We start from the raw sequence: 25,034 nt of genomic DNA on the forward strand, positions 1-25,034 counted from the left end.
ATCACTGATAGAGGGTAAGCTAACAAAAATAAAAATGCAACAAAGAAACAAAAAGTAATAATGCTGGCAGGAAACTGGATGTGATTAGATTGAAGATTTGAAATTGGCAAGAGCAGAGCAAAGATCGGATGCACCATGGCCTGCATGGAGCTATGGAACAAACTGCCCTGGAAAAACCCAATGTGTATTAAAAACAAGGTAATGTTGCTTCATCTCTTAGTTTAAATTGCAATAGGAACAGAAAGCTGCTTATGCTTGGAGAGTTTTCTACTTTGGATTGAAGACAGTAATATTTCAAAATCCGAAGTAGTTTGGCTTGCATCCTGGCCAAAGCATTGATCTTAGTTGCCACATTGAAAGAAAATGGTAATTACGAGGATACTGAAGAAGAATCTTTTACTGCCAGTAAAGGCTTGTTTCCTCATTCCAGAATTTAGCATGAATTGATTGATGTCAAGCTAGTGATGAAGCTGCTAGCACAGGTAAGGATGCAGCTGGGAAATCTGCATCCAGATTCCAAGAAAATGAAGATGTCCCAGTGGAAGTGGCACTGACAAAAAAACTTCACCTTCAAGGAATTCTTATAGATATTTTGTGACATTGCAAGAGCAAAGGATAAAACACCAGGAGCTGACTTAGAACTAGACTACACTTAGAACAAAGTACAACAATTCACCAAGGCATGGAAAAGTTGCTCCAGCTGTATCATAAGCTATACAGTAAGGGCAGAAAGGCAAGAACTGTGCAAACTACTTTTGATATGTTTTTTACAAAGAAATAAAACACCTTAATTCTTAATGTTTCTAATGTTTTAAATTACAATGTAATAAATATTAGTTTTGTTAATTTTTCATTTCCCTATGCATTTATAAACAACAGTAAGAGAATGTTTAATGTTTTGACAAAAATGTTTAAAGGTCACAGAACAACTGTAATTCTTCCCATCGATTAAGATTGCTTTGTGGGGTTTCAGCTTACACAGTCATTTTTATGGTCTTGCATTACTATGCAAAATAAGGACTTCCTGTATACATAACTGGTTTATGTGGAGTTAGATTCCAATTTCCCCACGTCTATCTGCGCCAACTCACTTGCATGGAGTGTGAGAAAACTCCTGGAAAAAAGAATTTGAACCATAGGGTTAGGCAGGAATAGGGATTCCAGGTATAGTTTGGAGGCTATTAAACCCTAACCTGATCCAGCCACCTTGATGGCCTATGTGTGGCCCTGAGTGGAAAAGAGCTTTGTAGATAAAATGAGACCAACTGCACCCATATAGAGCCCACCACTCTGCTGTGGGATCCAGAGAGAAGAATGTCTACTATGCAAAGGGATGATTTTTTTCATTTACTGTACGGAGGTGGGGTGTATAGATACATCAAGCTACAACCGAAAATAAAGACTCAAAACCTGGTTTGGGCTGAGCATCCATGGGACCTCCCGGAGCCATCTGGGCCTTCTGACAATGGTGAAGCTCGCAGAGCCTATCTGATGCCCAAGAGCAGCAGTGCTGGTGGGAGCATCTGCTCTGGGGAGCAGAGAGGAGGCCATCAACACTGTGGTATAAGCAGCAGCCTCAGAAGAGGGTGGAGAGCAGTGACCAAGCAGCAGTGTGATCTGTTGAGAATGTGTGGGCTCCTGATGGTCACTCAGGTGTTCTGGGGAGGAAGCAGGGTAGGGTCAGTGTGGAGAGTCCTGCAAGGGGGCTGAGGTTCTGAAGTTATATTTAGTGGGAGCTCTAAGCTCAGGAAATTTACATTATGTTAATGTACTATTTTTTCATGCTGGCAGTGAGGCCTGGGAACATTAGGGCTGTTTATATAGGTAGGGTGGCTACACAATTTATTGTTCAAACTGTGGATATTTTAAAAGTAAAAAGCATTGCTATTAATAATAATTAAGTCTCTTGGTAATGAAAGTCACAAATGGATTGTCCCAGGCAAACCAGTCTGTATGGTCATCTTAGTTATGGATGCAATCCAGGTAATTGTAAATTAGAGGTCAAATCAGAATTAGTAAAAACGAGTGAATTTGCTGGTGTTGCTGCAACTGGCGGTGCAGGCAGAGCTCCCTGGATTGGACTCTGAGATAGAGATGAGTGTGCAGGATACTAACTAGAGAGTGCACCCAGGATCAACATCTGTGGAAGAGAAGGGAGAAAAGCAGGATTGGGCAAAAGGAGATGCTGGAATGTCCTGCAGTCTCATCAAACGCCTTAGCTGACCCCATGGGGAACTCTGGACCGGGATGACCTGCAGAGCTGCCCCAAGTTGGAGTGAGGCAGATGGGCTTCCATTCTCCATGTCAACCAGTCATTGGATTTGGCTGCCCCAAGAGCTCTCTCCAGCTGAGGGCAGATTTCTGGAGAGCGCTGACAGGTGGCAGGACTCCCAAAAGCCCTGAAGAGGGGTCAGGGTGATATATCACAGCATCCACAGCCCTAAAAGAGAGGAATGTTTGAATTAAAAATATTCGTATTTTACTTAAAGGTATGTACTTTAAGGTCAGTCATTAGTCAAATCCTGCCAGAGATCCTGCCACATCTGTTTTGAAAAAGAGGTGAGAGTCGATGGAATTAGCATGCTAGATGCTTATATGCAAATGGTATTACCAAAAAGGGGGACTTAGTCTCTCAAATCAGTAAAATAGCACCAGTCTTCTTGGTACGACTTTGAAAACTTTTTCCCTAGGTAAACTTCTCCCCAACTCTATTTGGTAATATCTCTATTTAAGACACCTACATCAGGCCTACTATGTTCCAGGCACAGTGTGAAGCACCATGGAAGTATTAATCCACTTCATTCTCATAACAAAACTATGAAGTAGGCATTACAGACAAGGAAACAGAGACCCCCCGAGGCCGGGTCATCTGCCTCAAGTGGTGGTGCCAGCATTTGGACCCAAGTATCACATCTCCGGAGACTCTGCTTTTCATCATGCCACACTGGATCTCTGGTCTACCATTTAATTTAGTAGGTACTATATCACTGCAATAAAATGTAACGAGTATCCATTAAGCTCCTGTCAGTTGCCATGTTCAATCTTTGAAGAAAATGAAAATCTCTGGGGGTGATACAAAGAAGTGAAATAATAATAACAGAAATATCTAATGTGTTGAGGTTTGACTGTGCCAGGGACTGTACTAGCAGCCATCCACGCAGCACAACTCTTTACTATGCAGAACACTTCTTGCTGGCCTTGAAGGAGATTCTTATCTAATTAGGAAGTGAGACCGGAAACAGTTACATAACCATATGCAAGGCACATGTGATTAAGAGCCCCTATGTGCAAGACAGGCTGCCACTTGGCAACGTGGTCAGAGAGGGACAGTCTGGGTTCAGATCTAGGGGACTTAGAAACTCTGAAAAAAATTATAGGGCGCCCTTCCCCATTATTAAAAATAAGTGATACTATAAACAACAAAATTATAGTAAAGAAGTCCAAGAAGGTTCATGTCTTTCCCATTATGATTATTTCAGTACTTTTAAAAGAAAATTTCTGAGAACAAATTCTTGCCAAACAATACTTGTAGTTGCTCATGCTTTGCTGGTGCAAACTCTAGGGTGATCTTCAGTTAGTGTAATCCAGCTCTGAAGAAAGAAGAGCTTACTGTGGACCCATCAAGTCAGAATGCTTCATGGACCTCAAAGACAGTGGGATTAAGAAAGGGGAGAAATGAGGAAAGGTTATGCCCAGAGGGAGGAACTGAGAACATTGGCATCGCTGAAGCACAGGGAATGTGCAAGGGTGCACCTAGGTTGGGCAGATGGATTAGGGCCAAATTTAAAGGCCTTGATTTCCTGGTTATTATGGGCTTGTAATATGTCCCATAAGCCATGGGAATCTATGGGAGGGTACTGCAATGTTGTCCCTGCCATTGTCTCTCCTTCTGCTAATCTGAACACCCAGGCAGCCAAGGTGCTCAGAGATCTCTGGAGCAGAGCTCCAAGCAGAAGTGGTCTGGGATCCTTGGCCACCCCACAGGCAGCTCACCTATACCGTGGCTCTGACACTGCGGTTACTGTAAACTCAGGGACTTCCTTACTGCTCAGTTGCCCTTCCAAGGGGACCTTACCAACTATAGGTTTTGGGCAGCTGCCTGGAGTTGAGGGCTGACCCTAAAGGGCCCTAGGCCTCCCTCTATTTTACTGCCCAACCATTCTCCCGTGGTCTTGCAAACAGCATTCCATCAGGTATAAGTGCTTCAGCCATCTTGGTTTCATCTTTCCCTCCATCCTCTGCTGAACTGTTAAAGCATTTTATTCCACAAACAAATCTGATCTTGCAACTGCTCTGACCTGAAGCTTGCTGCGAGGCAGAAGAATGGGAGGAATGCACTGGGATCAGTGTTACTGAGGGTGCATTGGAAGAGAAGGGCCAGGGCTTGGCTGCAGCATCAGATACTGGAGGCAGACCCAAACTCTTAAAGACCCAAGACAGCAAGGCCATGTCTCGGGCTCTCTTTCTCCCAGGAACAACAAGATCATGATCGAAGTTCAGGAAGGTGCTTCACAGAGTTTTTCCACTCTGTCAAGGAGTTTAAGCTGCTGGTTTGAATTGCTGCCCTATGAAGAATTTCCAGATTATTGGTGGGGCTTTCTTTTTCTGAAGAAAAATTTCGAACATTGTTTTTCCACCTTACTTTTATGCATTCAGGTCAAAGCTTCTGGCTCCTCTTTTTGGTAGAATGAAATATCCCAATCTGGCTGAATTCAGGATGGAAATGTTTGTGGAAATTTTGGCCTGGCCCCGCTAAGAGGCGCATGTGGCTAGAGAGGCCCCAAAAACCCAGAGGAACTGGCTACCAACCACCAGCGGGCTTGGTCATGTGTGCATCTGTCCAGACAGCAATTTTTCCTCCCTGGCTTTAGTTCATGCTTTCTGGTTTCACATTATGTTCTTGTCCCTCAAGCCCTTCCCAGCCGTTTCTGTGAAGGCTTCCACAAGCTCCTCCAGGCCACAGTGGCTTGTCTCTGCTCCTGCAAGAGACAGACCATGTACAGTATGACCCAGGACTTGGCTGAACGTTCTCGATGCTTACCAGTGAGACTCCTTTCCCTATGAAGATGGAAAGCTTGCTGAAGGCAAAGAGCATGTTTTGTCAGCATTGGGCTAGTATATAACGTAGGTGCATAAAATATAATTATACTGATTAAAAGATGGGTCAGCCAAGGCCTTTCCCCAGGATGTTAATCTAATACACACACACACACACACACACACACACACACACACACACACACACGATGGAAAACATATTTACTGGATTCTTCCCAGATACTGTGAAGGGGAAGCAGTAAACTCTGATCTATCTCATGAGAAGCAAAGTGTGGCTGTGAGAGATGCTCAAGGACTCCCGATAGATAGTTGCAACACATTTTTTCCTGAGGGGTTGGCAAGTTTTGCCCAGAGCCAAACTGGTCAGGAAGACAGAATGAAGACTTGGTACTCTTTCCCTTCACCAGGCAAAGCTCAGCATGACCTTTAAATGCATGTGCCCAGATTTGTTTGAAGAGCGTTGTCTTTAGTCTGTTTTAGCTGCTATAACAAAATACCATAAACTCGGTAGTTTATAAACAGAAGAAATTTATTTCTCACACTTCTGGAGGCTGGGAAGTTCAAGATTAATGCATGAGCATATTTGGTATATGGTTACGTCGAATAGGAGTGGTGAAAGTGGGCATCATTGTCTTGTTCTAGTTCTCAGAGGAAAGGCTTTTGGCTTTTCCCCATTCAGTATGATGTTAGCTATGTGTTTGTCACACATGGTCTTTATTATGTTGAGGGGTGTTCCATCTATGCCTAACTTGTTCATAGTTTTTATTATGAAGGGATGTTGAATTTTATGAAATGATTTTTCTGAATCTACTGAGATGGTGGTTTTTGTCCTTAATTCTGTGGATGTGATGTATCATATTTATTGATTTGTATATGTTGAACAAGCCTGGCATCCCTGGGATAAATTCCACTTAATCATTACGTATTATCTTTTTGACATGCTGTTGGATTTGGTTTGCAAGTGTTTTGTTGAGAACTTGCGCATCTATGTTCATCAGGATATTGGCCTCTAGTTTTCTTTTTTTGTTGTTGTGTCTGTGTCTGGTTTTGGTATGAGGATAATGCTAGCCTTGTAGAATGAGTTAGGGAGAATTCATTCCTCTTCAATTTTTTTGGAGTAGTTTGAGGAGAATTGGTGTTAGTTCCTCTTTATAAGTTTGGTAGAATAAAGCAATGAAGCTATCCAGTCCTGGACTTTTCTTTGTTGGGAGACTTTTTCATTACTCCTTTTTGGTTTGTTCAGGTTTTTTGTTACTTCCAGATTCCATCTTGGTAAGTTGCATGTGTCCAGGAATTTTTCCATTTACTCTAGATTTTCCGGTTTGTTATCTTGTAGTTGTTCATAATAGTCTTTGAGGGTTTTTGGTATTTCTGTAGTATCAGTTGTAATGTCACCTTATTCATTTCTGATTTATTTTATTTTTTTGAGTCTTCTTTTTTCTTGGTTAGTATAGCTCACAGTTTATTAATTTTGTTCATCTTTTCAAAAAACAACTTTTGTTTTGTTGGTCCTTTTCTATTTCATTTAGTTCTGCTCTAATCTTTACTATTTCTTTCTTCATACAAATTTGTGGTTTGGTTTTTTCTTGCTCTTCTAGTTCTTTGACATGCATCATTGGGTTATTTATTTGAAATCTTTCTATTTTTTTATGTAGGCATTTATTGCTGTAAACTTGCCTCTTAGCACTGCTTGCTGTATCTCACAGGTTTTGATATGTTATACTTTCATTTTCATTTATTTAAAGAATATTTTTTATTTTCTTTATAATTTCTTCCTTGACCCATTGGTTGTTTAGGAGCATGTTGTTTAATTTCCATGTATTTGTACAGGTTCCAACGTTCCACTTTGTTATTGATTTCTAGTTTTGTTCTACTGTCATCTGAAAAAACACTAGAGATGACTTTGATATTTAGGAGAATTTTTGAGACTTATTTTCTGGCATAACATATGGTCTATCCTGGAGACTGTTTCATGTGCTGATGAGAAGAATGTGTATTCTGCAACTGTTGAATAAATTGTTCTGTAGATGTCTGTTAGGTCCATTTGGTTTAAAGTACAGTTTAAGTCCAATGTTTCTTGGTTGATTTTCTGTCGAGATCATCTGTCTCATGCTGCGTGTGGGGTGTTGAAGTCCCCAACTATTATTGTATTAGAATCTATCTCCCCCTTTAGATCTGATAAGATTTGCTTTCTATATCTGGGTGCTCTGGTATTGGGTGCATATATATTTAGGATTATTAAATCCTCTTGCTGAATTAATCTATTTATCATTATATAAATGACCTTCTTTATTTCTTTTTACTATTTTTGACTTAAAGTCTGTTTTATCTGATGTAGGTATAGCTATGCCTGCCTGGTTTTGGTTTCTATTTGCATGAAATATCATTTTCTATCCTTTCACTTTCAGACTATATGTGTATTTACAGGTGAAGTGAGTTTCTTGTAGCATATAGTTGGGTCATGCCTTTTAAAATTTTAATCCATTCAGCCAGTCTGTATCTTTTTGGTAGAATGTTTTATGCTTTTACATTCAAGGTTATTGTTGATATTTGAGGACTTATTTCTGTCATTTTGTTGTTTTCTGGCTGTTTTGTATAAACATTGTTCCTTTCACTCGTTGTTTATCAATATGGTTTGGTGTATTTTTTTGTAGTGGTAACATTTGAATTCTTTCTTTTCCTCATTTGTATGTTTGCTCTACCAGTGAGTTTTATACTTCTGTGTGCTTTCATGATGGTAGATATTGTTCTTCTGCTTCCAGGTGATGGGCTCCCTTGAATATTTTTTGTAGGGCTGGTCTATGATTTCCCTCAGTTTTGCTTGTCTGGAAAATATGTTATTTCTCCTTTATTTTTGAAGGGAAACTTTGCTGAGTATAGTATTCTTAGCTACTAATGGTTGTCCTTCAGCACTTTGAATATATCATCCCATTCTCTCCTAGGCTTTTACTGAGCAATACACTCTTATATGTGACTAGATGCTCTTCTTTTGCTGTTTTTATAATTCTTGCTTTGTCTTTGATTTTTGACAATTGACTATATGTGCTTTGGAGAAGACCTTTTTGGGTTGTATCTCTTTGGGATTCCATGAGCTTCCTGTATCTGGATGTCTAAATTTCTTGATAGACTTAGAAAGTTTTCAGGTATTGTTTTGTTAAATAGGTTTTCTGAGCCTTTGTCCATCTCTTCTCCCTGAGAAAATCCCAAAACATGAATATTTGATCACTTTATAGTGTTGCTTCATATATCAATACTCTTTCTTCATTCTCTTTTATTTTCCCCCCACTTTTTTATTTGGCAGGGGAGGGGTCTGATTGGATTATTTCAAAAGACCTGTCTTCAAGATCAGAAATTCTTTCTTCTACTTGATCTAGTCTATTTTTGAAGCTCTTGATTGTATTTTTTATTTCATTCATTGAATTCTAGGATTTCTGTTTGGTTCTTCTTTATATCTATCTCTTTGGTGAATTTCTTATTCATATCCTGAGTTGTTTTTCTGCTTTCTTTGTACTATTTATCTGTGTTTTCTTGTGTCTCACTGAGCTTCTCTAATATCATTATTTTGAATTCTTTTCTAGGCATATTATACATTTCTTTTTCACTGGAATTTGTTGCTGGAGAATTATTGTGTTCCTTTGGAAGTGTCATATTTCCTTGCTGTTTCTGTTTCCTGTGCCATTACATTGATATCTGTGCATCTGGTGTAATAATAATTTCTTCCAATTTTTTGAATTGGCTCTCATGGGGAAGACTGTTTCTTATAAATGTATCTCTGGTGTTGGTTGGGTAGAGTATATTAGCTTTGGTTCTGGGTGCCTGCAGGTGTGTATTCTCTGCATGATTTTGGCTGTAAACAGTGTCAGTGATGTCTGTGATTTCCTCAGTGGCTTAGGCTGTGGTTGTTAGCAGACGCCATGGTGAGTCTTTGCTGGAGACTGAGGTGCCAGGTAGGCCAGCTCTCAGGCCCCAGTAGTGACAGTAGTGGGCCAAATGTGTCCTTGAGCTCCCAGGTGGTATACATGGACACCACTGTTAGTGGGCCCAAGTGGGCGGATTCTTGGGCTTTCAGACAGCGTATTCAGTTGCCATTAGTGGCAGTGGTGAGCCAGACAGACGGGAAGGTCCTCCGTCCCCTGGGCAGCATGCGATGGCAATAATGGTGGTGGAACAATCCTGACATTCCCAGGTGGAAGGTGCTGGTGTTAGTAGTGGCAGTGATGGGCTGGGTGGGCCAGTCTCTAGGGCTCCAGGTAGCATGTGTGAGTTGGTGCCAGCCGTGGTGGCAGGCTGGATGGGCCCATCCTCAGGCCCTAGGAGGAGTGCACAGATCCCCGTAGTGGTGGATGGGGCAAGGTGATTCCTAGGTCCCCAGGAAGCATGCTTGGGCACTGAGAGGGGTGGTGCCAAGTGGGATGGGCCTGCCCCCAGGCCTGCATGGGTGCAGGCTGTGATGGGCAGGGTGGGGAAATGCCCCCATCCCCAGGCAAAGTGCTTAGATGGTGGGAGCAATGGTGGCAGTGGGTGGAGAGAGCCTGTCCTCAGGGTATGTATAAGTGTGCTGCAGCCCTGCTGCTGGGGGTTGGGGTTGCTATCAGTGGCCATGCCCCCAGGCAGGTGACTGTCAGGTGCTGGAGAGCATGACATTCAGCTCCCTTTGTCCTGGGGTAGCCTCCCCAGTGTGCTGCAAAGTGCAGGACACTGGGTGTCCTCGAGTGTTGGTGCCCCTGACATATTGCTGGGTCCAGTTGGCATCATGCCACTGCAGTCCTCTAGGTGGATGAAGGAGGATGTAAGTGAGGCTCTAGGGATGTGAAGACACAGGAGCTCTTGGACCCCAGGACAGGATTGCAGTCTGATGGGGGCTGGGCTCTCAAAATGGTGCTGTGCTGCAGCTGTTTGGTCTTAGGGGTGTATGAACTTACCCAACAGAAGCTCCCTCTCTGGAGCAATGCCACTGCATGGATTCCAGGCAGCTCCATATACTGGCCTCAGGGCCTGCAATGACTCTTTATTGAAACCCACTATGTGCCTAGGCCCAAGCAAGGCACTGTAGGAAGGAAAAAAGCAGAGGCAGGAATGGCAGGAAAGGGCCCACACTGTGGATTTCAGCCCTACACACTGCTCATCCCTCCCTGTGCAAGCTCTCACTGAGGTGTAAGCTCTTGCCTAACTGCATTCACTGTAGCATAGCCCCCAGAGTAATACTGGTCACATGGACAGCCCTTGTTTTCAGCAAGAACAAGTTATCAAAATTGAGCTAGCAAATCTTCAAGGAAGACAGCCTGGTCCTAACTTCTGTCATAACAGTTTTCTTTGGTGATGAAGCATCGCTGGGTTTGCTGAAAGCTCATTCAGTGTTGCTAACGCTCAAGCACTCAGGCATCCCTCAGGTCCAAGCAGAGGATTAGGGTGGGGAGTAGGCAGGCAGTTCTTGGCCAATTATGTCAGAGGCACAGCTGTGCTGTTGAAGTCTGTGCTCCCTACGCTGTATCTTACAAGTAGAGTTGTATGAGAATACTGTGCATAAAATTGTAGATGCTGGAGTTAGACTGCCCTGAGTTCATTTCTAGGCTCTGCCGTTTGCTGGCTATGTGATCTGGGCAAGCCTCAGTTTTTAAGCTGTTAATAAAGTAATACTTTGCTTCCTGCTTAACTTGGATAAAGTCCAACTTATCTTATTTTCTTTTGTAAATTGTGTTTTTGGTTTTGTATCCAAGAAATATGGCCCAAGGTGTCTTAGTCCAATTTGTGTTGCTATAACAGAATACATGAGATTGAGTAATTTATGAAGAAGAGAAATTTACTTCTTACATTTCTTAAGTCCAAGATCAAGGCAACAACAGGTTTGGTGTCTGGTGAAGGCCTGGTTTCCACTTCCAAGATGGTGCCTTGAACACTGCATCCTCCAGAGAAAGGAACATTGTTCCTCACGTGGCAGAGGAGTGGAAAAACAAAGGGAGAGAACCTACCCCCAAAGGCCCTTTTCCAGGGACATTAAACCCATCTATGAGGGTAGAGCCCTCATGGCCCAATCACCTCTTAAAGGCCCACCTCCCAATACCATTACATTGGCAATAAAATTTCAATCTGAGTTTTGAAGAGAATACACATTAAAACCATAACACAAGGTCACAAACAATTTCTTCTATATTTCCTTCTAGACATTGTATAGTCTAAGGTTTATATTTAGGTCTATGATCTATTTTTAGTTTTGAATATGCTACAAGGTAAGGAGGGTAGAGAGAGGTTCCTTCTCTCTCTTTTTGTCTTTTTCCTTCCTTTCATCTTTCTTTGTTTTTTTGAGTATATGAACACGTAATTATTCCAGTACCATTTATTGAAAAGAACATTCTTTCTTCATTGAATTGCCTCTGCACCTTTGTTGAAAGCCAATCACTAGTATATTTATGGATCTATTTTAGGACCCTCTCTTCTCTTCTACTGATCTACACATCTATTCTTTGGTCAAGAAGACTATCAACTTTGTCTTTCTTTATAAAAAATGTATTGATAATCCTAGGTCATTTGTACTTTCATATACATTTTATAATGGACTTATTAATTGGTACAAAGAGAGCCTACTAAAATTTCACATTGAATCTGTAGACACATTTGGGGAGAACTGACATCTTGACAACATGGAGTCTTGTAATCCATGAACATAGTATATTTCTCCATATATTTATGTCTTCTTCAATTTATTTCAGCAATATTTTGTCATTTTCAGTGTATAGGTCTTGCACATCTTTTGTTAAATTTATTCCTGAATATTTTTGTCATTCTTGTAAATTAATGATTTTCAATTTCATTTTCTAATTTTTTGCTGCAAATTAATAAAATATAAAATCAATTTTTATATATTCACCGTGTGACATGTGACCTTGCTAAATTCATTTGTCAGTTCTAATTGTGGTTGTGTAGATTCTTTAGAATTGTTTACACAAAAAAATTATCACCTGCAAATAGACACAATTTTACTTCTGTCTTTCTGATCTTTAAAAGCTTTATTTCTTTTTCTTGCCTTAGTGTAATGGCTAGGACTGATGGTACAATGTTGCATAGAAGTCATAAGAGTGGGCATCCTTGCCTTGTTTCCAAACTTGCTGGGAAACTGTTCCATATTTCATCATTAAAGATGCCCTTTATCAGGTTGAAGAAGTTCTTTTCTGTGCTAGATTGCTGAGAGTTTTTATTATGAACATATATTAAATGTTGTCAAATACTTTTTCTGCATCTATTGAAATGATTGTATGGTTTTTCTACTTTATTCTCTTAATGTGGCATATTATATTGATTAATTTTTTGAATATTAAACCAACCTTGTATTCCCAGGATATCTCCCTTGGTCATGATGTTTTATTCCTTTTTATATATTGTTGGATTTAACCTGCTGATATTTTGTTATAAATTTTAGCATCTATGTTCATGAGGGATGTTGGCCTGTAGTGTTCCCTTTTGCATTGTCTTTGTCATGCTTTGGTGTTAGAGTTTTGCTGGTACCATAAACCAGATTGGGAGGTGTACCCTGTCCTCCTCTAATTTTTAAGAGTTTGTGTAAGTTTGATGATATCTCTTCTTTAAATGTTTGATAAAATTTACCAGTGAAATTACCCAGGCCTATAATTCAGATTCTCTATTTCATCTTGTGTAAATTTTGATGATTTATATTTATATAAATTTGTCCATTTCAACTATTTTGCAGAAATTATTGGTATGAAGTTCCTTATACTATTCTTGTATTCTCTTTTTAACATTTTAATGTCTGTGATTTCTGTGGTGATAAGTCCTCTTTCATTCCTGATATTAGTAATTTTTGTTCTCCATTTTTCTTACAAAGTCTGACAAAATTTATCAGTTTTTGTATTCTTTACAAAGAACTAACTTTAGGGTTTACTCATTTTTTAAATTGCTTATCTGTTTCTTATTACATTGACTTCTGCTCTTTATTATTTTCTTTGTTTTACTAACTTTGGTTTACTTTGGATTTGAGGTGGAATTTTAAATCACTGAATTTAAACCTTTCTTCTTTTCTAATGTAAGAATTCAAAGCCATAAAACTCCCTCTAATCACTGTTTTAGTTTATGTTGTAGTTTCCCTATCATTAAGTTTTAAATATTTTATCATTTCTCTGTGGTTTCTTCTTTCACCTATGGATTATTTAGAAGTGCAATATATTTATTTGGATTTGTCCTAGATAACTTGTTTTAATTGATTACTTGGATTTGTTCTAGATAACTTATTTTAATTGATTCCTAATTTAATTACATTGTGATCAGAGGATCTATCCTACTATTATTTCAATCCTATAATTTATTTTAGGATTTGTCTTATAGCCTGGGATATGGTCCTTATTGGTGAGTATGTACAGCTGGAAAAAATGTGTATTCTCCAGTTGTTGGGTATAGTGTTCTATAAACATCAATCAGGCTAGGGTGTTGATATGGCTGCTCAGATTCTCTATGACTTTACTGAATTTTTGTCCTGCATTCTACCAATTGCAGAGAGAATATTCAAATATCCCACAATAATTGTAAAATGTTCTATTTCTTCTTTTATTCTGTCAAGTTTTGCTTTATGTATCTTGAGGATCTAGTCTTAGGCACATATACATTTATGATTCTGTCTTCCTTATTAATCGATTCTTTGTTTTTAAAGCTCATCTTCTCTAGTCAGCATATAGTTGGATCTTGCTTTTTAAAGAATAATCTATTCTGGTAATCTCTGCCCTTTAATTGGAATATTTTGTCCACTACCATTTAATGTAGTTATTAATATGATTGTATTAAGACTGTATTTCTTTTTTGTTGTCCACTTTGTTTTTAGTTCCTGTGTTCTCCCTTCCTACCTTTTTAAATTGTTTGAATACATTTTATAATTTTGTTTTAACTTATTTATTTGTTAGATTTTTAGATATGTCACATTGGATTTGTTTTTAAATGGCTGATCTGATTATCACACAAACATCCTTCTATTTTCACAGTATATTTAGTTAATATTGCATTTCTTTACATAAAATGTAGAAACCTTGAAACAGTGTAAGTCCATATACCACTCCCTCACCACCACTGATAGTCCATAGTCATTTGAGTCATGGCCCTGTAAGTGATGGGTCATTTTTCTCTGGGTACTTACAAGATTTTCTCACTATCTTTGGTTTTCAGGAATTTAATTATGATGTGCCTAGATAGGATTTTATTCAAAATTATCCTGTTTGGAGTTCACCGTGCTTTTGGATCTATAATTTATGTCTTTCAACAAATTCCGACATTTTTCAGCCAGTATGTTCTCAGATATATTTTCTGCCCCATTATCTTTGTTATCTGCATCTGGGACTGTAATTAACTACATATGGAACGTTTGGATACTGTCCCACATATCCCTGAAGCTTGTTCATTTTTTCAACCTTTTTTTTCCTCTTGTCTTTAGATTAGATAATTTCTATTGATCAATCTTCCAGCTCACACACTCAGCCATTCATTAGGAGAGTGGATTTACATTCTACCAGGACTGTTTTCTGTTTAAATTTGAGGCCACAGCTTAGGTGTTAAAAACAATAGAAGTTTATTATGATAAGATTTAAGAGTTTAATAGAAGTTAAAAGTTTCAAGTTAAGAGTTTAATAGAAGTTAAACTTTTAAAACTATTTAAAAGTTTAATAGAAGTGTAAAATACAATGGAAGTTTATAATGATAAGATTTATTAATATTAACCATGTTATGCCATGATTTCAAATATAACATGATTCAGAATCTATCCTCACCTTGACTTCTCTTTAAAGGAAAGGCTGAGATTTGGCAATGAGTTTGTAACTAGGAGCTAGGGATCTGGGTAGGAGATAGACTCTCAAGCAGAGAGTGTACAACAGGGTGTGAACAGGTGCAAAACTCCAGACGTGAACAAAGCACCATGGGAGCACAGAGGTGCACATTGCTGCCACTACCCCAGGAATTAGGAAAAGCCTTCAGAGAGTTGGTATTTTATTAGACAATTTAGATAGCAAGAAAAGCCAGGCTTTGCCAAAAAGAAAGAAGAACATTCTAAGTGGAAGGGCTCTGGGAAAGTCCTGTCATAGTTTGGGAAAATGGGAAAAAGGGAAGTATTTGGGAGACATGAGCATCATGTCCCCCTAAAAGGGCAGTGATGGCACAGGAGGTCAGAAGAATAGTGTGTGTCAGGCTGCCCTGCACTGAAGACCAAGCAGAGAAGAAGTATGTTCTTGTTGCATCATATGAACATACTGGTGGTGAGGAGTGGGACTCCTCCTTTATCCTGTGAAGAATAAAATAAGTTCTTTGCTTTCAAAGAACTCTCAAACTGCCTAAAAAAAAAAAAAAAAAATCAGCCTACGTGAAACAAAAAGAGGCAGAACACTCACCACCATTCGAATTCTGGCCACCATCTCTCACTTCAGCTGCAATACCCTCCTAAGGGTCTCCCTGTTATTACCTTTGCCCACCTCCAGTTCATTTCCATATTTGCAGAAAATCACCTTCTTAAGACATAAATCAGAATATGCTCATCCATTGTTCCAAATCCATTCAGTGGCTTCTCACTACATGTAAAATGTTCTGTGTCTGTGCCACTGCCCAACCTCACTCACCACACTTAGTCACAACAGCCTTCTGGCTGATCCCAGTCAGGCCACACTCTCATGGTCGTTAGAGCTTTGTGTTGCCTGTTGCATCTGTCACTGTTAGCACTTTCCTCCCAGCTCTCCATGGGGCTGGCTCCTTCTCTGCCTTTAGATCTAGCATAACTCTCCTCCTCAGACAAACCTTCCCATTAAAGCCCACTCTAATGCTCAATTTATTCCATTCAAAGCATTAATAATTTGTGGCCCTTTCATTTATTTGTTTACCTGATTCATGTCTACCTCCCTTACTGGGATTTAAATGACAATGGCAAGAACTTTGTCTGTCTTGTTCTTCATTAAATCCCCAATGCCTAGTATAATGCCCAGAATATAGTACTCAACAAATATATGAGAATAAATGGTTAAAACTCGATGCTAAGGTGGTGTTATCTACTCTGTGTGTCACAGAGCAGGGAAATGAGTGGGGGTAAAGGATCAAAGCAGGGAGAGAAAACCCTATTTGAAGCAGGTGGCCTTAGTTGCCACATGATCTTGCTACGGGTTTTGTAGCTCCTTAGGGAGAAGGAGTAGCTTTGACTGTGAAAATGATGCTTTGGGTATGACATCCAGCTCTCCTGTTTCCCAGGCATACTCTGTTATGCACAATTCAGGATTCCACACTCTCTAGAAGGCCCCTTGGATGCAAGCTCATTCTACCTTCCCCCCTTCTTGCTTCTAAGCCATGGGATCATTTTGAAGAACTTGCATGCTCCATCTACAACCCAACTCCTAGGAGAGGAAACCAATTCTGTTTCCTGGGAGTTTACTTCTTACTCTTGAAGACAAGAATAAGAGAAAAGAAGTCATTCTTGAATCATTGAGTTGCTTTCTTTAAAAAACCATTGCTATTGTAAAACTGGAATACATTTTTTGAGCTCTCCTGTCTGAAGCCCAGGCTGAGAAATGTAATTAGAAAATGCACACTTACCAAGAGTTGGAAGCCTGGGAGAGTGCCTTCATTCATCCATCCAGTGCACTGGATAGGGAGAGACATAAACAGAGCACGTGGTGTTGGCGTGCACTTTTACTGAGTGAGATGTGATGTTCAGAAAGTCTATAGCACATACGTACCCAAGTGGAAATTCCTTCAGCAACAGTGCATTAAACAATCCAGCCCTCTCTTCCCACACACCCCCACCCTACCGCCTCCCTCCCACCCCCGACCCCCGGACCCTTTGCTCTTTCATATACATGGTTTTAGAAAAGCATCTCTCCAGGGCTGAATCAGAGTAGGGTATCACCTTTTTGAATCCCTCAGGGAATGTTTGCAGTATTTTGCTATTTTCTCTGCTGGATGCACTTATGGTAACACCACGGAGGCCCACTCTACCCTGCTGCTTCCTTGGTTTGCAGGGCTCAAGTTAGATGCCAAGTCTCTTAGAATATTAAAATATGACCAACTCTTCCCTCCTGCTTCCTTCTGCCTTCCTTTCTCTTCTCCAAGCAAGTGCTTATCTACAATCTATTGGTAAAGGGTTACTCCCTGGAATGGTGAATTTCTCTTTCTGAATGTGTTCTCCCTGCCTCGGGTTCCCTGGGTCTTTGGCATGAAGAGTACGTGTCAAGGGCAGATCGAGGCAGCTAGGTCAGAGGCAGCCGTGCCTGTCCAGCCAATTTCCAAGCTGCCTGGTGGATCTCAGAGCAGTTTAGACGACAATGTGGGTAGCCCCAGAAAGCATTGGCAGTGGTTTTGCAAGGTGCAACAGAGCTCTGGAGGCCCTTCTGAAATAAGCCAGGAAGCCCTCCTTAGGTCTCACACTGGACAGTAGTGACAGAGGCAGAACCATCACTGAGTCAATGTCACAAAGGTCTGCTACTGCACATCAGTGTAGTTACAAGACCTAAAAATGAACTTGCAGGAGAAGAGCCCCCTCCGTGCCTATCTGCCTCCCACTCCCCACCTCCCACCAGGCAAATGATCCAATGACGCTGATTCGGTTTGGCTCTGTGTTCCCTCTCAAATCCCATCTTGTCGCTCCCATAATTCCCATGTGTTGTGGGAGGGACCCGATGGGAGATAAATGAATCATGGGGGCGGGTCTTTCCTGTGCTGTTCTCGTGATAGTGAATAAGTCTCACAAGATCTGATGGTTTTAAAAAGGAAGTTTCCCTACATGAGCTCTCTTCTCTTGTCTGCCGCCATGTGAGGCATGACTTTCACCTTCCGCCATGATTGTGAGACCCGCTCCAGCCACATGGAACTGTAAGTTCATTAAACCTCTTAAATTGCCCAGTCTTGGGTAGTCTTTATCAGCAGCATGAGAACGAACTAATACAGACGCCTCTCCGAAATTTTAGAGGTTTGTGTTCTTGCTAGGAAAATTAGAAAAAATAACCAATCTTCCCTTTCCAGATTCCTCCTCTGAGTGGACTGCATGAGGGGATGTCTGTAAGAAATTGTGGGTAGATATCTCAGACAGAAAAAAAAAGTGCACTTTAAATTGACAAATCAGTCCAAACCACGAAGGTTATAACTCTTTTTTTTTTTTTTTCTCCTTTCCAGAGGAACAGTAAAACAGACTTGTTATTGGCAGCCCATTAGTGCTCAGGAGAGGCGGTCTCCAGCATGACATCAGCCCGCGGCTCGACCCAAATCTAGTATTTCACCAGAGAGCCTAACGCTGCTGGCTTTCCAACTGTGTGGAAGACGTACGTGGGGGAGAGGGAAGAAGGTATAAATAAGATACAGACTGGAGACTTTTTGATGTGTTTAGCACATTTTTGTGATTTCCTTTAATACAATAGGCCTTGCATAGTCTCCCATTAGGAGAACAAAAGACAAGCCTGAGATGGGATGGAGAGTGGGTGGAGAGGGGGATCCATTCCATAAAAAGTTCACTTTGAGTAATTAGCATTTTTAATCCAAATACTTAAAAGGGGAGGCAAATGGGGAAGAGAAGAATGAATACAGCCGAGTGACTGCAGATATAAAAAGTCCCTTCATTAATTCGGTTGTTTTTTAATTCCTAATTGAACTTAAATAAAGAGGACCTAGAGGCAGCTGTTTCTAATATCGAGTCCCCACCGCACATGAAAGACGCATTTATTCCTGCAGCAGCCTCCCTACCCTTGGGTGTTATCAGCTGAACATGTTTTGAACCTACCTAATGCATTTGAGGTAGCTTGGGTTTATTTTTCTTTCAATAAAATAAATGGTTTTGTAATTAAATTTCTGCACTGCCTGTGCTTAATGGTTACATTGACAAGTGCTAATGTATGGCAAGAGAATGAGTTTGAAATGAAACATGCTGTTTTCAAATCTGCAAGCAATTTTGCAGTGGGGCAATCAAACCCCTCATGCCAGCGAAACGTTTTCATTAATCTGCTCACTCCGCCCCTGCCCACTCTGGCCGGGCAAGGACACTTTTTAGCTTCCCCTTTGCCCACCCCCCACCCTTGCCTTTTTCTAAACACACACACTCAGGCACACATGCGCACACACACACACAAATAGCATGAAGCGAGCCGTTGTTTGAAACCATTTTGTGGTCCCTGGCTGGCAGGCCTGTGGAAATTCGCTGACTTTACACCGTGAAATGTTGCAGCTGTCTCTCTTCTCCAAAAGGAAGGCCTGCCTCCATGTTTCAATCCCTGGCAGCGAGTCAATAAGAAAATCTGTCCTTCTGTGTTCCCTTTTTTTTTTTTTTTAAACTTTCGTCCCCCCTTAGCTAAATTTATTTTTGAATAAATCTTCTCATAGAAAATAGCGAACAGCTATTACATATCTGGACTCGGTCTGCGCAAACCACTTCAAGCCACAGCAAAGGAGGCGGGCTTCCAGCCTTGAGCCTGTAGAAGGTTCATGAATGGAAACCTGGATGGGTGGGTTGTGGTCTTGGCTGGCTCCACTTCTGCCCGCAGCCCAGGAAGGGGGCCCTGTGTCTCCTGCTCAGGCCTGCACAGGTACAGACGAGGGACACAAGACTCTTGGCTCTTTCTCTGCCTCTTCCCTGGAAGCCTGCATTTCATCTGACCGCTAGAGGGATGGCTTCCCAGGGTTGCGGCTGTCTGGAGCCTGCGAGGCCCCTTCATCAAAGGCCAAGAAGGGGGTACGAGGCCTGGAGCTGACTGGGGCATGGGGAGATGGAGAGCAACAGGGGAGCCCCTGGTTCCGTGGCTGCCCACAAGGTGTGCGACTCAGCATTTTCTCTCTAGGCTGGGGGAGAAGAGCCAGAGGGCTGACCACATGAGTGCTGACTCACCCGTGGGACGGGCCAGAATCACAGGCTGTCCTCCCCTCCGCATGGCTCCCTCTTGCTGCTTTTAGGACAGTATCTGGGAGGAAGGGCTTCTGTGTGGTCCTGGCCTCCCTGGATTTATTGCAGGGCAAGATAGAGGAGAGAGACAGTTGCTTATGGCATTCAAGGAGCAGGAGGAAGGATCTCAGCCCCTCAGAACTCCCCTGCCCATTTCCTAAGTCCTGAATTGCCTTTCCTAGGGGATGATGCCTTTCATTTTGTCATTCAAAAAGAAGCTTGGATGCAGAAGTCCTTGGGAAGCAGACATAGGGACTGAAGTCTCCACTTAGGTGTACATGAAGGGCAAGGCAAAGCCCATCATGAGAGGGAGAAAGAAAAAGAACTTGGGTTAGCTGTTCTTGCACTGCTATAAAGAAAAACCTGAGACTGGGTAATTTATAGAGAAAAGAGGTTTAATTGACTCATGGTTTCACAGGCTATACAGGAAGCAGAGCAGCTTCTGCCTCTGGGGAGGCCTCAGGAAGCTTCCAATCATGGCAAAAGGTGAAGGGGGAGTGAGGCTTCTATATGGTGAAAGCAGGAGCAAGAGAGAGTGAGCAGGGAAGTGCTGCACACTTTTAAACAGCCAGCTCTTGTGAGAACTCACTCACTATCATGAGAACAGCATCAAGAGGACGGTGCTAAACCATCGTGAGGAAGCCACCCCCGTGATCCATCACCTCCCGCCAGGCCCCAGCTCCAACACTAGGGACTACAATTCAACATGAGATTTGGTGGAGACACAGATCCAAACCATTTCAGCTAGTATCTGAACGATAGGAGGGGAGATCTTGGCTAGGGCAGAGGGCAAAGAAGTGGGGGAATAAGTGTTAGGGCTAACAGACAACTTCAGAGCAGCCTTGTGAAAGGTGCAAAGTTCCTCTTTTAAACGGCTGCAGATTAATGAAAGTCGAGACTTAATCTTATCCAGAGTAAAGGGGCAGAGAGGTCTATGCCCCAGGAGGAAGCATGGACAGCAGTGGGGAAGGGAAGCTGGGGGGCTCCTCTGTGGGCCTTGGCAGGGTCTTGGCTGTGCTCCTGGTAAAACTGAGCTATTAATATGGAAAGTGTTGTGATCGACCACTCATCATACCACGAAAGTTATCATAGCTACTACACCCATAAAACAGTGGAGTACTTCATTCATTCATTCAGCAAATAATAATCTCACTTCTCGTATTCATTCATTCAGCAAATAATTTCACTTCTCACATTCATTCATTCAGTCAGTCAGCAAATAATAAGTTGCCACTATCAAATAATAATAAGAGCCATGTTGCTGGGCTCTTTCAGGATACAGGCGTAACAAAGACAAGGATGAAATAAGTCCTGTGATGGAGAGACAAGCAAAATTCTACCTGACTTCACGGGAGGAAGAAGTGTGCTGTGCCAGGGGGAACAGGAGAAAGCTTCGTGGAAGAGGTGAGCCTTACAAGCCAAGTAGGATTTCAAAAGGGGAGGATAATGTTCCGAGGCAAGGAACCAGCAAAACACCAAGGAATAAAAGTAAAAATTGTATCTGGGGAATGATGAGTGGTCCCAAATGAATGGAGGAGAAAGTTAAGGCACCTGTGGGGTGTGTGTGGGGTGTGTATGTGTTTGTGTGAGTGTGTTGGTGGGGGTGGAAAGTGGAATTAGGAGTTTTGAGATGCTTTGTTTTGCAAACCGCAGATAACCCTTAAAGGTGTTGGAGACTTGTGGATGGAGTGAGTGGTGATGCAACCCAACCTATATATTCATAATTGACCCTGTAAGCCATAAAAAGGACAAGCTGAGAAGGGATGATATTAGAGGCGGGAGGACCAGAGGCTATTTCAGTAGCCTAGGTCAGAGAGGAGGGGGACTGGCAAGGCAGAGGCAGTGTTCCTGGAGGGAGGGGATAGATGCTGGGGACCCTGCAGAGGTCAGGGGCAGGCAGTCAGGTGTGGTGGGAGGAAAGGAAGTGCTCTCTTTAGGGTGCCTGAGAAGGTGACCATGGGCAGGACGGAGACTGGGAACTCTGAGAGAGAAGTGGATTTGGGGAAAGAGAAAAGAAAACACTAGTTACAACTGGATACATGGAGTTGGAGTTGTTGGTAGTGACTGTCATGAAGGACTATCCAGGGAAGAGTAAACAGATAAATGGAACAAAACAGGAGGAAGGCAGAACTCTGAGGAATGCCCACATCTAGGGGAGCAACAGACAACACGGAACGGCAGGGTTAGTAGGAGATGGGCCATGAGGAAAAGGGAGGGAAGTTCCAAGAAGAAAGGCTGGAAGGTATTTCTGATGCTTCAAGGAGACCCAAGAAGGGGAGATGGTGAGGCAGTTGGGTTGGGCAATAAAGAAGTTGAGCAGGGTGTGGGAAGTAAAGGCAGAAAGATTTTGCACCTGGCTTTAAAGAAGTTTCACCGTGATGACTGCATGGAAAGTTTTCTTTGGGTGATGGGCCCTTGAGCAATATTCAAGGATAAATCATAAGGAGGGAGAGATTGAAAGGCACCCAAGAGGGGACTCTGATGGAGCAGGATCCTGGGAGGGGCAGGAAGGGGTGGAGCAGGTGGGCTTGCAAAGCAGCAGGAAGAAGGTGTGATAGACCACAGAACAGTTAAGGTAAAGACAAGGGGCAGCGAGGGTGCAGGCAGCCTCCCGGGGAAGGAAACAATGAGATCCTACGCTGAGAGTGAGGGGTGGGGATGAAGGTGATGGGAAGAGAGAAGTGGCCTGGAAATTTGAGGCAGGGAGGACACAGAATAGAAAGTCAGGCAGGAATGAATAATAGGGCATTGAGAAGCTGAAGATGGAAGCTCGGCTCTGCAACATCCTCGTCTTCACAGTCATGACATTTGCTCCAGCCTTTCTGGGCAGTCTGGAAGCAGAAGCAGAAGCAAAGAACCTAGTGGCGGGAATGCTCCAGCTATGGACAGCACTGCAGCCGCAGTGGACAGCCAGAGACACAGGACCTTAGAGGATGATCAGAGAGAATTTTCCAGCAGGAAGCCTTTTGTCGATATGGGTGAACTTCACCTCCAAGACCGGTACAGCCTTGTCTTGGGTTAAATTTGGAGACCAAATGTGAAAAAGTTTTACATAAAAAATATATACCCGCTGGGCACGGTGGCTCACACCTGTAATCCCAGCACTTTGGGAGGCCGAGGCAGGCGGATCACAAGGTCAGGAGATCGAGACCATCCTGACTAATACAGTGAAACCCCGTCTCTACTAAAAATACAAAAAATTAGCTAGGTGTGGTGTCAGGCGCCTGTAGTCCCAGCTACTCAGGAGGCTGAGGCAGGAGAATGGTGTGAACCCAGGAGGCGGAGCTTGCAGTGAGCCGAGATTGCGCCACTGCACTCCAGCCTGGGCGACAAAGCAAGACTCCGTCTCAAAAAAAAAAAAAAATGTATAGATATATATATATGTATATCTATACATTTATATATATATGTGTGTATATATATATGTGTGTGTATATATATATATGTGTATATATATATATATATATATATGTGTGTGTGTGTGTGTATATATATACACACACACCTCTCCCAGAAAGAATTGTGAACCAGGAATGAGAACAAATTCCTGTTGTAGAAGAAGTTGTTTTTCTTCTTTCCTTTGGCTTTTCTGTGCTGTGTGATCCAAGCAGATGACTTAAACTTTTTACCTATTCCTCCTATCTGCCTGCCTCTGGGCCACATTCTGCTGATTTACTAACTTTCTGGAAAGAAATTGCTGCTTAAATTAAGGCAATTTCACTGAGAAAGTGGTTTCATTCTACAGAATTCTGTACTGTTTGCCCTCTCCTTACAGCAGTAAAACAAAACAAAAACAAACAAATCCAGTTTAGTCGAAACCTCACTGGTCTTTTGACTTGTTCTTGATGTTCAATGGGGTTGTTGAAGCTAAACAGATATTAAACAAATTCTACCCAGTTTAGTTTGGGAAATTAAATGCTGTCAGCCGTGGTCAGGTCTGCACACTCCATGTGGATGGAGAATGCTGGCGTTGGTTACGATTGCCTTAAGTGCTTATTCTCTGATCAAGAAGCAGCATCTTAGCCTCTGCCAGAGTGGAGAAAGGACTGTACCATGGGTGCCATCCACCGTGACCCACCTTACTGACAAGAGGCAGTGATGCATGGGATCTGTTCTTCCTGTACCCCTTTTAAGCATCTCCAAGTTCCTCCCCAAAGCCCTAAGGAGACTTTTGAAGCCACTCTTTGTCTCCTATTAACTTAAGCCTTGGGTGCTGGCTGTTAGCCAGCCAGAGTGGGGCAAAGAAGGCCAGAGCCCAAGAAAGGCCTCCCTGGTGTCAGCAGCCCCAGGGTCTGTCCAGCCTAGAATTCACGACTGCTGAGACACTCAGGTGTGGCTTGGGGATGGGACTATGAGGAGCCATCTCCACAACCCCAGAAGGCAGAGCATGGACTGAACATTCAGAGAAACAGCTATCATGGTATAGCCAAATACTCCTGTGAGCTCTTCATATTTTACCATCAGGGCCACATCTAGGAAGAGTTAATTTCATAAATTGACTTCCTACTGCCTTAAGTGGATATATCTTTCTCTCCTAGCTTCCAACAGAGCCATTTTACTTTTACCAACTCGAATTTGATGACCAACCAAAGTGAGAAAGAAGTAAATGACTACTACTAGGAATCTATGATGTTCTAAACCCTTTTCTAAATGTTCACTTTCACTAAATTGTTTTACCACATGCCTATTATTTAGGTAGTTTCATCTCCATTTTACAGATGGAGAGTTACACTGTAATATGTGGACCACCTAAGTTTGTTCTCCATGTTTCATCTGACTGCCTAGCCTGTATTACCATTATATGTTGCCCTATTGCAACTTCTGTCTTTCCAAATTAAAGAATCAATACTCCATGTCAGTGTATGTGGAGAAGAGGGATAGATATCTAAACATGTTGGCTGGAAACCACTACATCTTTCATTGAGTATTATTAAGACCTATAATATGCTCAGCACTGTAGGGAGCAAGTGGAAAGAGGGCTCTCACCTGCAAGGACACTGCTACCTCTTTTGGGATACACAGAAAAACATGTCCACTTGTCTTCCTTGCAGCCGAGTCCCAGAGGCACAGGTTGTCATTTCAAGAT

The 25,034-nt window shown here is 42.0% G+C and overlaps 1 long non-coding RNA gene across 1 annotated transcript; it reads right to left on the reverse strand.

Annotated features, from left to right (window-relative positions):
- Positions 1–4,857: 4,857 nt before the first annotated feature.
- On the reverse strand, positions 4,858–25,034 carry LOC134732504 (uncharacterized). The gene is made up of 3 exons (XR_010115755.1): positions 24,935–25,034; positions 16,621–16,668; positions 4,858–4,979 (listed from the first exon to the last, which is right to left on the reverse strand). It is a non-coding gene; the product is annotated as an uncharacterized lncRNA (long non-coding RNA).

This window comes from Symphalangus syndactylus, chromosome 14 (assembly GCF_028878055.3).
Source record: "Symphalangus syndactylus isolate Jambi chromosome 14, NHGRI_mSymSyn1-v2.1_pri, whole genome shotgun sequence".
Classification (NCBI taxonomy): domain Eukaryota; kingdom Metazoa; phylum Chordata; class Mammalia; order Primates; family Hylobatidae; genus Symphalangus; species Symphalangus syndactylus.